Genomic DNA, 13,914 nt, shown 5'->3' on the forward strand with positions numbered 1-13,914 from the left:
CAGAAAATATAAACTGTGCTTTGAGAAACAAACGAAGTAGAGAACAGTGCATGTTAGGGCAGGTGAAGGAATCCTCCTTTGGGGAAGGAGGTGTAGTAGTTTGCTTGTGCTGCCATAACAAAATACCATAGACTGAGTGAATTAAACAACAAAAATATATTTTATCACATCTGGAGGTTGGAATTTCAAGGTCAAGATGCCAGCAGCATTGGTTTCCTCTTCTGTGCTTGAGATGGCCACTCTATTGCTGCCTTTTCACATAGTTTTTTTCTCTGTGCATGCACATTCCTGGTGTCTCTTTCCTGTGCTCCAATTTTCTGTTTTTTTTTTTTTTTTTTTTTTTGAGACAGAGTTTCGCTCTTGTTACCCAGGCTGGAGTGCAATGGCGCGATCTCGGCTCACCGCAACCTCCGCCTCCTGGGTTCTGGCAATTCTCCTGCCTCAGCCTCCTTTTCAATTTTCTTGTAGGGATGGGGGTCTTACTGTCTTGGCCAGGCTGGTCTGAAACTCCTGGCCTCAAGCAATCCCCTTGTCTCAGCCCGACAAAGCACCAAGATTACAAGCATGAGCTACTGCACCCAGCCTACAAAAACTCTTACTATATTTACAGTTCCTGGCTGGGCACAGTGGCTCACACCTGTTATTTCAGTACTTTGGGAGGCCAGGGTGGGTGGATCATGAGGTCAGGCATTCGAGACAAGCCTGGCCAACATAGTGAAACCCCGTCTCTACTAAAAATACAAGAAATTAGCCAGGAGTGGTGGTGAGTGCCTGTAATCCCAGCTACTCTGGAGACTGAGGCAGGAGTATCACTTCAACCCAGGAGACAGAGGTTGCAGTGAGCCAAGATTGCACCACTGTACTCCAGCCTGGGTGACAGTGCAAGACTCTGTCTCAAATGCATACACACATACATACATACATACATGCATGCATACAGTTCCTTAAGTAGTGTCTGCCTTCTCCCCTACACTGTGTCATAAGAGAAGGAACTTGGTCTTTTTTGTTCACTATTGTAAGTCTAGTAGTACCTGACAATCAATGTGCCACAATAATTTCACATGATAGAATAAGTGGAATATGATGTTAAATAAAAGAGATGAAGTCCTGGATGTTCCCAATGGTCTATAGGCCTCAGCCAGCCTCCTAGATGGAGCAGAGCCTCTGCCATAGAGTCTTTAGACAAACCTTTCCTTCCCACCATCCCCAAAATTACTACTGCCCCCCTCCACCCCAATTAACTAAGATTTACCTTTGGGACCTGTTGAATAAACGTGGAGTGATTTTTTAGGTTTTTATCTGATTGCCTTCTTCCTAAAGCACATCACTTTGTTGATGCTTGAAGTAAATACAAGAAAAAAGTATTTCACTCCTCAACCAGTGATAAAAGATTTAAATGCAAACCTGTGATCGAAGCTGGGATTTCAATTTGTTAAAATGTAATCAGCCTATGTGCAAGTGTAAATGACTCTCAACCAAGATTTCCTGTTTAAATATGGAAAGAAGAGAGAGAAGGGGCAGGGGAGAAGAGACTGCAGAAAGGTGTTTCAGAAAGATAACTTCCCAGATTTGACACTGCACTCTACATAGTTCACGTTGGAGTGTTAGTGTAGACTATGGCATTTTTTTGCTTCCTGGCTGTGGGAAGTCCTCCCCTAACCAACTGCAGGAAGTAATGTATCTATGTAAGGAGCAGAAGAGTCATCCAGTAGAGAGAGCTGTTAGTGAGTGGATCATGGTATTTTTCACTTTACTGGTCTATGATTAGGGAATCCCAGATTTGCAACAATTATTTGTAGTCTGGTTTTGTTAATGTTGTTCTTTAAGATGTCAGTGGAAAAATTTCCCTCCAAGTTCCCTTGTAAAGTGAAATTTACACATCAGGTGTAAGCCCATTTTTAAACAGATTTCTTTAAAATATATATATTTTTTCAGTTGCAGCATGATCATGTCATTTACCTCATAAGAAATATATACTGATAAATATAAGAGCTGAACATCTTTCACTGTGTTTCTTCAGGACTGTACTAAATCTTACTAGATTCTTCTACTGTTAAGCTAGTAATTAATTTGGATTTCTATTTTTTATTGAGTAGTGATATTCACATTTGACTTGCCAGAAAAATAAAAAACATTTCAATGGCAGCAATGCAGATAATAATTATTTCTTGGACATTGGTTTAGCAGCCAGGTGCTATAGTGTGCTTTGTCTACAAATGTGCTTTTAAATGTTCTTATCCAAAAGTGTGTCCAGGAAAAACCTTTATATTATTATGATCTATTCACTCATTTTAGTTCTAAGAGTAATGGAATTTCATGTCATTTCATTTGTAATGAACACAAAAATTTTTAAATATTCTGAAGAAAGATTTAAAATTTAAACCTAACAGAAAAATAAAAAACATGTTCAATAGCACAGCATTTCAGGTAGAAAATACATACCAAGAGAAAAAAAAATTAAGTTGGCAATAAATTATGGTTAATTTTGTATATGGTTTCTATAAGGGGAAAATAGGTCCTTAGCCTGATCATGTGCATCTTTTCTGATAACTCTCTTCCCATTATTTCTTCCTTTATCTTCTCTCCATCACTAACTACCATCCTTCTTTAGCCAGGATATATTTTTATTGGCTGAGTCATCCAGGTCTTCTCTTTTTTCTGGGCCCCATAGTCAAACCTGCCCCACATGGTCAAACCACAGCTCCTTAACACCCCTCAAAGGCAAAGTAAGAGGACAAAAGAGAAAAGGAGTGCCCACCTGTGGAATCTGAATTCAGCAGTTAATAGGTCCCTTTCTTACCCCTCACCCCAGTATCCAAAGGGATTTTCTTTGTATTAACATGTGGGAAACACAAGACCCAAAGCTATGTCTGCTAGTAGCCTTTCCTGCTAATTTTACCATCATTTTATTGAGACTTCACTTATATCTTATTTCATCAGCTTGCCATTGGCAGGTGGGCAGATTTTCCTGTTTTTGGCCTGACTCCAAGGTATATGCAACAGCAGGTGAGATTCAGGGAAACAAAGGTATTTTGACTTTTTTTCCCCAGTTTTCTTTAATAGCTTAGGACAAGTAACCTCCTGGGAGGCAGCAGTTTAGATTATTGACAAGAATGTGAGTTTGGAAGTCAAATAGTCACCCAGTGAAATCCCAGCTCCATCCCTTTGTAACTATTTGAATTGACTCCATGAGTTTTAGATCTTCGTCAACACAAAGGACAGGGAAAGCATAATTGCCTTAGAATAGGATAGTTGCAGCTTACGTAGCTTTGGAAACCTACATGAGATTCTGAGGGTTGTGTGCAGGGGTATATGTAAAATACAAAGAGCTGATTTTGTTGAACACAAATAGTAGAACAAGCCAGGTGACCCCGGAAGTTCATTATCCCCTCTCATTGGTAGCTCAATGAGCCTGAGTTAGCTTGAGGAAGGAACAGGCTTGCATTTCAACTACTTCTTTCCATTGCATTGATGTTCACTAACTTCTCTGTTTCTTATAGTGAGTACAGTATTATAGGGGGAGAGTTTCACCCTTCTGGGGATGCATGTAGTCCATGTCTGCCTGTGTGCACTCTCCTATGTCTGTGCTCTTAAGTTTTCTCTCAATTTATCCCATTTTATATTTGTACCATGAGGCACTAATAAGGAGTGCTTATACTCCTTTGCATGATAGTTGAAGTAGAGAAACATACCACCAAGCAGCAGAGTTTAACTGGTTCACCTAGGGTGGAAATAATCATCTGAGGAAAGGCTGGAACCAGGTGGCTGCTGGCCCAAAATTATGTTCAGTGTCACCATAGGAGTCCTTCAGACACCAAAGCCTCCAAACCCACGAGTCACTGGGAAAAGGTGGATTTTCTGCAAAAGAAAAACCCTGGTGACTGAGACTTATGGCTGCCTAAACTTTGTAAGTTAAGGGTGAAACCATGCGTAATTTTTGAAAAATGTCCACCACAAATTGTGATATGCACTCCAGGGTGAGTACTGCATAATATATAATCTCCAAGGTCCCCATCAGCTGTTTAGTTCTTGAGGTAGGTATCATCGTAAACATATGGGCTCTTTCACTTTTGGATTAGAGAAACTGTATAAAATGATTTGTTTTTATCTTATATATTGCCTTCATCCCCAGATTTCTTGTACCTTTCATCATTTCATATAAAACCTAATGTCCTGTGTTGCAACTGGAGTAGTAGGTAGGTGTTCTCCTGCCAAGTTAAGATGTTTATACTTCTCTTTGCCACACTAACACGTGTTGTGGAATTGTCTTCTGCTCTCCACGTAAGGACCACTTCTGCCTTCTCAAATACGTAACCCATGTATAGTTTGCTATCTGACTTACAGCAAACATTCGGATATTTTCCTGGCCTGTCACTATAGTAACCAGAAGGCAGGCCTCATCCTAAAGGAGCTCAGAGGGGAGGAAGGCGGGAGTCCTGAGGAGTCATAGCCTAGAGATGAAAGGAAAATCTGAGGCAAGGGTTCTTTGCAGCTTTTTCTTTAACTCCCCCCCAATTTAAAAATATTTTTGAAATATCTTGGGAACTACTTATGCCAAAAGTGATGAAATTTTTTGTCAGTTACTGTGATCTTTGTGCCAGTTCACCTCCTTAGGGTATCTTGCTGATAGTATTTAAATGATACCAACATAATGCTGTTTGACCATCTGTCTCCTTTCAGTGTTTTGTGCATTTATTCCATGCTGCGGCACCACAGGCATCTTCTGAATGAATACTAAGGCGGCCAAATCCTGACTCACTACACTCCTACACCATGTCTCTTTTGCTTGGCCAAGAAAACTGTTAGGTTCTCTCTTCATCTGTCAAATATGAGGGTATTAGGCACTCCTTGAAACTTAACTTTTGAGGCACAAAGCATGAATTTAGGTGAAGACTCAATGGAAAGAAAGGCAAAAGTATCGAAATCTCTAGTACATAAGGGCAAAATGAAGCAGAATAATTACTACAGAGATGAGAATGTAAAATATTTTTTTTACTTCATTCTAGTGAACAATCTATAAAGAGAAAATGCCTAAGCTAAAAATATAACTGTAATTAGACTCTTCAAAATGATTAGTCAGGTAGTTAAATTTTCATGATGCTTCACATTTACTTATTTATTTATTTCTTGAGACAGAGTTTCACTCTTGTTACCCAGGCTGGAGTGCAATGGCCTGATCTCAGCTCACCGCAACCTCCGCCTCCTGGGTTCAGGCAATTCCCCTGCCTCAGCCTCCTGAGTAGCTGGGATTACAGGCACGCACCACCATGCCCAGCTGATTTTTTGTATTTTTAATAGAGACAGGGTTTCACCATGTTGACCAGGATGGTCTTGATCTCTTGACCTCGTGATCCACCTGCCTCGGCCTCCCAACGTGCTGGGATTACAGGCGTGACCCACTGCTCCTGGCCACATTTATTTTTTTATTGCCTTTTAGGTTTTGGGGTACATGTGAAGAACACGCAAGATTGTTGCATAGGTATGCACATGGCAGTGTGATCCTTCACTCATTAGGCTGTTGTTGGGGTCATTTGTATGATCTTCAAATATTCAGGCCTTCTGTAGAAGCCTGCTAACTTGAGGGAAAATGAATGGCTTTCTCCTAGAGGGAAATTAATGGGGTCTAAAGATATTTACAGTGCATACAGCAAAGAGGGGAGAAACAGGAAAAAGTTGAGGATAGGAATCTCCAGCTAATAGAGTTCCATTCTCCTCCAGAACAGACCCTGTTTTCTTCAGTTACTTAGTTACACAGCATATCAGAGAGACTAAGCTATTGACCCTTGAGGCACAGAAAAGAAATGAGCCAAAGACTTTACAAGATTATTTCCCAGCAGACAATTAAGATAAAATCTCATTGATTTCTCCATTTCTTCCATCATAAGGTGAATGGTGAGTAAAGAGTTTAAGAACCAGGGTTAAGATAAACTTCTAAGCTCCCAGATGTGACCTAGATAATCATAACTTTAACCCTCAACTGCCTTCCACCATTTATGATGTTGGGATTTCAGAGAAGGTAGAATTGGAAGAGGATGGATTTTCTTGTCAAGATCTTGGGCAAATGATATGCTGAAAAAAACCATAGCTGGAGTCCAGGGGTTAAATAGAAGTCACTCATATTGCAGGATATTTGGAGTTCAAAACGTTAAAGTATTATCCATAATGCTTAAATCCAAACTGCTCTTGGTAAATATTTCTGTTTGTTATTGGTGGGCCCATTATTCATTTATGCTTTCTACCTCATTGGCCATTCTGTATTTTCTAGAAAATGTTTTATGATATATTTTTACTGCCTAATTTTGAGGGCAGTTGAAATCGTTATGTATGTTACTACAGAAACTGTGTTCTTACACAAGTAAATTTAGAGACACAGCAGCCAAAAATCAGTCTCTTTTAGCTGTTGTGATATTTTCACTCCTTTTAGTGTAAGTTCAGGTCTGTTACTCTAACATGGAGCTTCTGCCAGGGAGGCCAGAGGAGCACATCAAAGCCAAAAGCACAGCGAGTCATCAGAGTTCAGATTCTTTCCTGCTTCCCTGCAGAGGGGTCAAGAATATAAACATCCTCAATTGCTACAGCAGGAGGGAACGTTAGCCCATCAACAGAACCAAACAGGAACCACCAAATGGGCATTTCTTCTGTTTATTTTGTGATTATTAAGAAAGTCGTAGTTTAGTTCCTTCAACCAAATTTGTCAACGAAGCATAGAAAACATACAACGTGCAGTCATTTTGGTTAGGGGAAAGTCTGATTGTGAAAGGATTTAATGCTCTTTTTTCCAGTTATTTCACTTACTACAATTTATACAATAAGGTCTTAGGGTGTTGGAATTTAAAACTAATTAACCGTTGCTGCACTATTTTGAGATTCGCATTATGAATCATTGAGATTTTAATCAAATTTCTCAGACATCAGAACAATTTTGCCTGCCTTCAGTTTGTGACAGGATGTGAAGAGTTTCAGATACCACCACGAAATACCTCAAATGGCACTGCAGAGGTCTGTAAGACTGACCAAAATTTAAAATCTTGGTATATCTATCCCATGACATCAGAGTAAGTTCTAATACTCTAGTGCTAGTATCAGCAGATCACAAAAAATGATGCACATTGTAGTGAGTCAAGCCCAATAAAGGAGCAAGAAGGAATGGAGTTTCTATTTTTGTGAGCATTTCCAGAAATAAATCAACAAACCACTTTATTCTTCTTATAATTACTTGGAATTTCTTAATTCCAGAAGACTATTTAGCCTATTCGTTAAAAGGAAATGAGTGTTCCCTTTCAGTTTGCTTCACTATTTTTCTCATTCAGTCAGTGGTATGTGATACCAAGGATGGGATAGTGGGAGTAGTTCACCCCTCGTACAGGCAATAAGGGCTGCTTTGTGTGTAGAAAATTGAAAAGGAATAAAATAAAATAATAATAAAAGCCAGTTCTGCTTTTTATTATCACTATGCCTGGCAATTCCAAGCAACATCGACAGTACTACTTCTCTTGGAAAAAAACAACAACAACAACAAACTTTTGTTGGTCTAAGTTCTAAACAACTGCTGCAGTTGCTGAAATTTAACAAAATATGTAAGCTGAATATTACTGCTTTTTATTATTACTTATTCACTAATAAACATTGCATCCTATGTGGAAGGAATTATAACTCCCAAATGCACATGGACTCAGCTACACTTGTTTATTTCAAGAATAAGCAGTCAAGTTCTGTTTCACTTTTATAATCACTGGGCTATAATTGTTTATTTTTAGTCTATGTTTAACTATAGGCTTACATAGTACCACGGGGACTGGAGATGTGACCTGAGCCTGAAGAGAGCTCAAATAATTCACAGTCATTACAAGCTCCAGAGAATTGTACCAAATATGATAGAAATTTGTGATGAATTTTCTGGTGAAGTTATTTTAGTGGAAATTTTTCAAGTGCAGAAGTATTTGAAAACTGCTGGAACTGATTCCAAAGAAAGAAGGATAGGTGCAGTAATGTAATTTCTGGAATTGATTGTGAAGTGGGATTTTTAGGAATCTGATAAATTTATTCTTGTTTTAAACATTTTACCACTATTTGCATATACATTATTTCATCTGAAGAAACTTCTTGAAATTAAAATAAAAAGTGTTCTTTAATCACTATGAGTGAAGAGAAGTCGACAAATCTGACCGTACTGATTCTACTGACCATAACTATGTGAAGATTACTTTGACAAAGAATCGACAAATTGGCAAGTTAGTGTTCAAAGTCGGAAAACCTAATGTGATTATTTTTCACTGAGGCAAACCAATATATAGGTATAAATATTTTTATTTGCTCTTCTTTTATTTCTTTTTTTGAGATGGAGTCTCGCTCTGTTGCCCAGGCTGGAGTGCAATGGCACAATCTCGGCTCACTACAACCTCCGCCTCCCGGGTTCAAGTGATTCTCCCACTGCAGTCTCCCAAGTAGCTGGTATTACAGGCACCTGCCACCAGGCTGACTAATTTTGTGTGTGTGTGTGTGTGTGTGTGTGTGTGTGTGTGTGTGTTTTGAGACGGAGTTTTGCTCTTGTTACCCAGGCTGGAGTGCAATGGCGAGATCTCGGCTCACTGCAACCTCCGCCTCCTGGGTTCAGGCAATTCTCCTGCCTCAGCCTCCCGAGTAGCTGGGATTACAGGCACGCGCCACCATGCCCAGCTAATTTTTAAAAATATTTTTAGTAGAGATGGGGTTTCACCATGTTGACCAGGATGTTCTCGATCTCTTGACCTCGTGATCCACCCGCCTCGGCCTCTCAAAGTGCTGGGATTACAGGCTTGAGCCACCGTGCCCGGCCTTTTTTGTGTTTTTAGTAGTGAAGAGGTTTCACCATATGGGCCATGCTGGTCTCAAACTCCCAAACTCAGGTGATCTGCCCACCTCAGCCTCCCAAAGTGCTGGGATTACAGGTGTAAGCCACCACGGCCAGCCCACACAAATGTAATGTAAAGCATTAAACCTTAACTTTTTCCATTTTCAACTAAAATATATACTTTATTAATTTATTGTTAGAATGATTATATATACAATATGGAATAAATGAAAACTTTCACTGTCTGCCTTTCTTTTCTGGACATAATTATTGATATTGTTTCATGTCAAAATTATTGCTGAACATACTTTTATCATACTGAGGAAGGGGTATTAAAAATGGTCCCTTTCAGGCATCAAGTACACTGGCTATGCCACTACATGCATCTATTCATTTTAACCAAAAACAAAATGCATTCTTAATCTTTTTAGTATTAAATATATTTTGACAATTATGCCAAAAAGCAATTTATTTTAATAAGGCAAACTCTTAATCAAGAAATAGAAACAGCTACCCTTAAATACAGCTTTCAACCACCACAGATTTTAGTAATAACTGTTATTTCTCAAAGTATATTTTATGTTGATTATTTCATTATAAGCTTAGTAGGATAAGAAAAATACAAAAAAAGACAGCTGCATAAAATCTCAACATGATGAAATAGAAATTATTAATATCTCCTTATGACTCAAAAAAGCTGAATCTTTCATTTTAAACTTTCTAGTCTAGCAAATACCCTGACCTTACACCTTTTCAGAAAACAGAAAATAATGTTCTCCAACTAAGTTTATAAAGTCAACACAACTTTGATATAAGAACATGAACCTTAAATAATGAGGAAAAAATTGCAGGCAACCTCAATCATGAACACATATTCTTAAATTCTTAAAATTAGATAACCATAAAACATGCACATATGAAATGTCACAAATAAGTTGAGCTTGTTGCAATTATGCAATATTAGTTTAACATTAGAAAACTAAGAATTTATGACATTAACAGAGAAAAGAAACAAATTATATGATCATTGTACTAGATGCAGAAAAGCAGTTGGTTAAAGTACGCATTTATTTATGATTAAAATAGTCTTTGGGCAAACTAAGAATAGAAGAGAGCTTCTTTAATCAAATAAAAGACATCTAGAAAACACCAATAATAAACACTATGGAAATACTGAGAGCTGTCTTTCTGAGGTCAGGAATAAGATAATAGTTGTATTAGTTCATTCTCATGCTGCTATGATGAAATACCTGAGACTGGGTAATTATAAAGGAAAGAGGTTTATTCGACTCACAGTTCTGCAGGCTGGGGTGGCCTCAGGAAACTTACAATCATGGTGGAAGGGAAAGCAAACATCCCTCTTTACATGGCAGCAGCAAGGAAAAGTGCAGAGAAGCAGGGAAAAGCCCCTTGTAAAACCATCAGACCTATCATGAAAAAAACCACTCACTATCATGAAAACAGCATAGGGGAACTGCCCCCATGACCTAATCACCTCCCACAAGATTCCCCCTGCCAATATGTGGGGATTACAATTCAAGATGTGGTTCTGGGTGGGGACACAGCCAAACCATATCAATAGTTATCGATGTTTCTTGGCTACCTGCTACTGAAAGTCCTAATCAGTGTGGTAAGGAAGACAAATTGAAAAGCACAAGTAAAACCACCATTATTTGCTATGACTGTATGTATTAAAAAACTCAAAGACTCTGTAGTTATTAGAATTGAGTTTAATAAGATTGTATCCCAGCCACCTTGTTAAACTCAATTCTAATCTCGACTTGCAGATTTTTAAAATTTCATTTCTATGACGAGCAACAAGAATAAAACTGAAAAAATAATAATAGGATCAAAAATATTTAAAACATAGAAATAAATATTTTAGCAGTTGTGAAAGAAACATAAAACATTCCCAAGAGACATTTGAAAACACAAATCAATGAATACCTATATTACATGTATATATTGAAAGACTCAACATTTTAAAAATGTTAATTTTCCTGAAACTGAGCTTTAGATTCAATGAATTCAAATCAAAATCCCAGTTGTGGTGTGTGTGTATATATATGTGTAAGAGAGAGACACAGGGAGAAAAGAGGTTTGAAACTCAGTTCTTTAAAATATGAACAAAAATTAAGAGAGACAGGTATAGACATTTCCTCTTGAATAGGAGGAAAAAAGTAGAAGAAGTTGCCCTACTGGATATTTATACTTATGTCTGTGATAATTAGGATAGTATAGCATTGGGGTAAGAAAAGATTTAAAAAAAAAACAGTGGAACAAATTGAAGTCCAGTAAAAGACACATATTTGAAATAAATTAAGTATATATTAAGCAGAACACAAAAAGAAAAGTCAATAAAGGAAAACACTCGTATTTAGAGTGGATTAAAATTAAGAGCCTCGGTTTATGAAAAGACAACTTTATTTGGTAAAAAAATCAAGCTACATGGTAGAATATATTACATATCCAAGTCTTGTGCCCAGTATAGAGTACATCCAGAAATTAAATCAATATATGAGAAAATCCAGTGAGCAGTGGGCAAAAAGACTTGACCAGGCATTTCACAAAAAGAGATACCCCAATTGCCAACAAGTATAAGATCTTTGATTTCTTTAGTAATCATGGAAATGCAAATTAAAACCACATTTTTAAAAAATTTAAATTACGTACCACCAGACTTCCTTCAAAATAGCTAAAATTAGGAATCCTGATAATCCCAACTGTGGGAGAAAAGGTAGAGCAACAGGAATTCTCATTCACTGCTAATGTGAAAATTGGTAGATGTACTTCCTCAGGATAACATTTACAATGAAAAGGGAATAGAATTTATATATATATTCACATAAATTCATGCATCCCAGTAGAAAGCACCAACCTATTTTGTGTCTTGTCTTAGTCCATTTTCTGCTGCTATATCAGAGTATTACAGACTGGGTGATTTATAAAGAAAAGATATTTATTTGGCTTATAGTTCTGGAGACTGGGAAGTCCAAGGTTGAGTTACCATATTCGGTGAGGGCCTTCTTGTTGTATCATAACATGATGGAAGGTGTCACATGGTGAGATAATGTGAGAGAGAGTAACAGCAAGAGACAGAGAGAAAAAGGGGACTGAACATGTGAGATAACTCACTTCTGTGATAACGACAATCCATTCATGAAGAAAGTGCCCCCATGACTTAATCACTTTGTAAAGTCCCCATCTCCCAATACTGTTAACACTGGCAATTAATTTTCAACATGAGTTTTAGAGGGGACATTCAAACCATAGCGTGCCTCAACTGATCTTTATGGCATGAACATATCTAGTTAAGAAAGAGAAAGATGTTTAATAAATCCACGAATCCACTAAGTTCAAGAGCCACTATCTAAACAAGTTCTTTCTCATTCTCAACCTCATATTTGTTCACTATGTTTATGAAAGCATCCTTTAAAAATATATCCTGTTTTTCCTTATACATTTATAAATTTACCTTTAAATTTTAAAATATCATTTTAAGTACATTACTTGATGCCTTTTGCTCCTTACTCAGAGGTAAGACAATGCAGTTTACAAAATATTGCAATCCTTGAGCCCAGGAGGTTGAGTCTGCAGTGAGCCATGATTGCACTACTGTGCTCCAGCCTGTGTGACAGAGCAAGAATCCCTCTCAACAACAAGCAATCCTCCAACATATTGCAATGTGAAAGAAGTTTCACATACATGCTGATCTCTATCCTAGCAGCTTTATTTTAATGTATTGTACTTAGTGAACATTGTGCTAATCTATTTACACATTTGCTTACCACCATTAGATTCTAGTATTCTTGAGGACAAGTTCTTATCTTTGTGTCTTTTTATCTTCAGCATATCACACAATTGTCTGTTGAATAACTAGATGAGTTTTTACTCTCAACCCTTTTAAAGAAAGCTTGAAATCACTCTGCTACTTTCTAGCAGAGTTAAAGTCAAATCATATTTTGAAAGATAAAGGATTCTACTTCATTTTTCCATTTGAAGTGATTCACAAATAATTCTATTTCCTGTTGGTTTCTTAATTCACACAAAGCCCACATTTTACAAACTATATCCAGAGAATGAGGCTCTCTTTGCCAAAAATATTGTCTTCGAAAATTTTCTCCCATTCTGTAGGTTGTCTGCTCACTCTTGATAGTTACCTTTGCTATGCAGAAACCCTTTAATTAGATCCCATTTGTTACTTTTTTACCTTTGTTGCAATTGCTTTTGACATCTGTCATGAAATCCTTGCCCATTCCTGTGTCCAGAATGGTATTGCCCAGGTTATCTTCCAGAGTTCCTATAACTTTGGGTTTTCCATGTAAGTCTTTAATCCATCTTGAGGAACTTCAACAAATTTACAAGAAAATAAACCATTAAGAAGTTGGCAAAGGATATGAACAGACTTTTCAAAAGACATTAATGTGGCCAACAATAATGAAGAAAGCTTAACATCAGTTATCATTAGAGAAATACAAATCAAAATAACAATGAAATACCATCTCACACCAGTCAGAACGGCTGTTAAAAAGTCAAAATATAACAGATGCTGGTGAGGTTGTGGAGAAGGAGACTCCCACTGTTGGTGGAAGGGTAAATTAGTTGTGGAAGACAGTGTGGTGATTCCTCAGAGACCTATAGACAGAAATGCCGTTTGACCCAACAATCTCATTACTGGATATATACTCAAAGAAATGTAAATCACTCTGTTATAAAGACACATGCACATGTATGTTCACTGCAGCATTATTCACCATAACAAAGATGTGGAATCAACCTAAATGCCCATCAATGATAGACTTGATAAAGAAAATGTGGTACATATATACCATGGAATATTATGCAACCATAAAAAGGACAAGCTCATGTCCTTTGCAAGGACATTAATGGAACTAGAGGCCATTATTCTTACCAAACTAACATAGAAAGAGAAAACCAAATACCATATGTTCTCACTTTAAGTGGGAGCTAAATGATAAAACCACATAAACACAAAGAGGGGAACAATACACACTGGGTCTATGCAAGGGTGGAGGGTGGGAAGTGGGAAAGCATCAGGAAAAAAAACTCATGAGTATTAGGCT

This window comes from Callithrix jacchus, chromosome 4, assembly GCF_049354715.1.
Source record: "Callithrix jacchus isolate 240 chromosome 4, calJac240_pri, whole genome shotgun sequence".
Taxonomy (NCBI): Eukaryota; Metazoa; Chordata; class Mammalia; order Primates; family Cebidae; genus Callithrix; species Callithrix jacchus.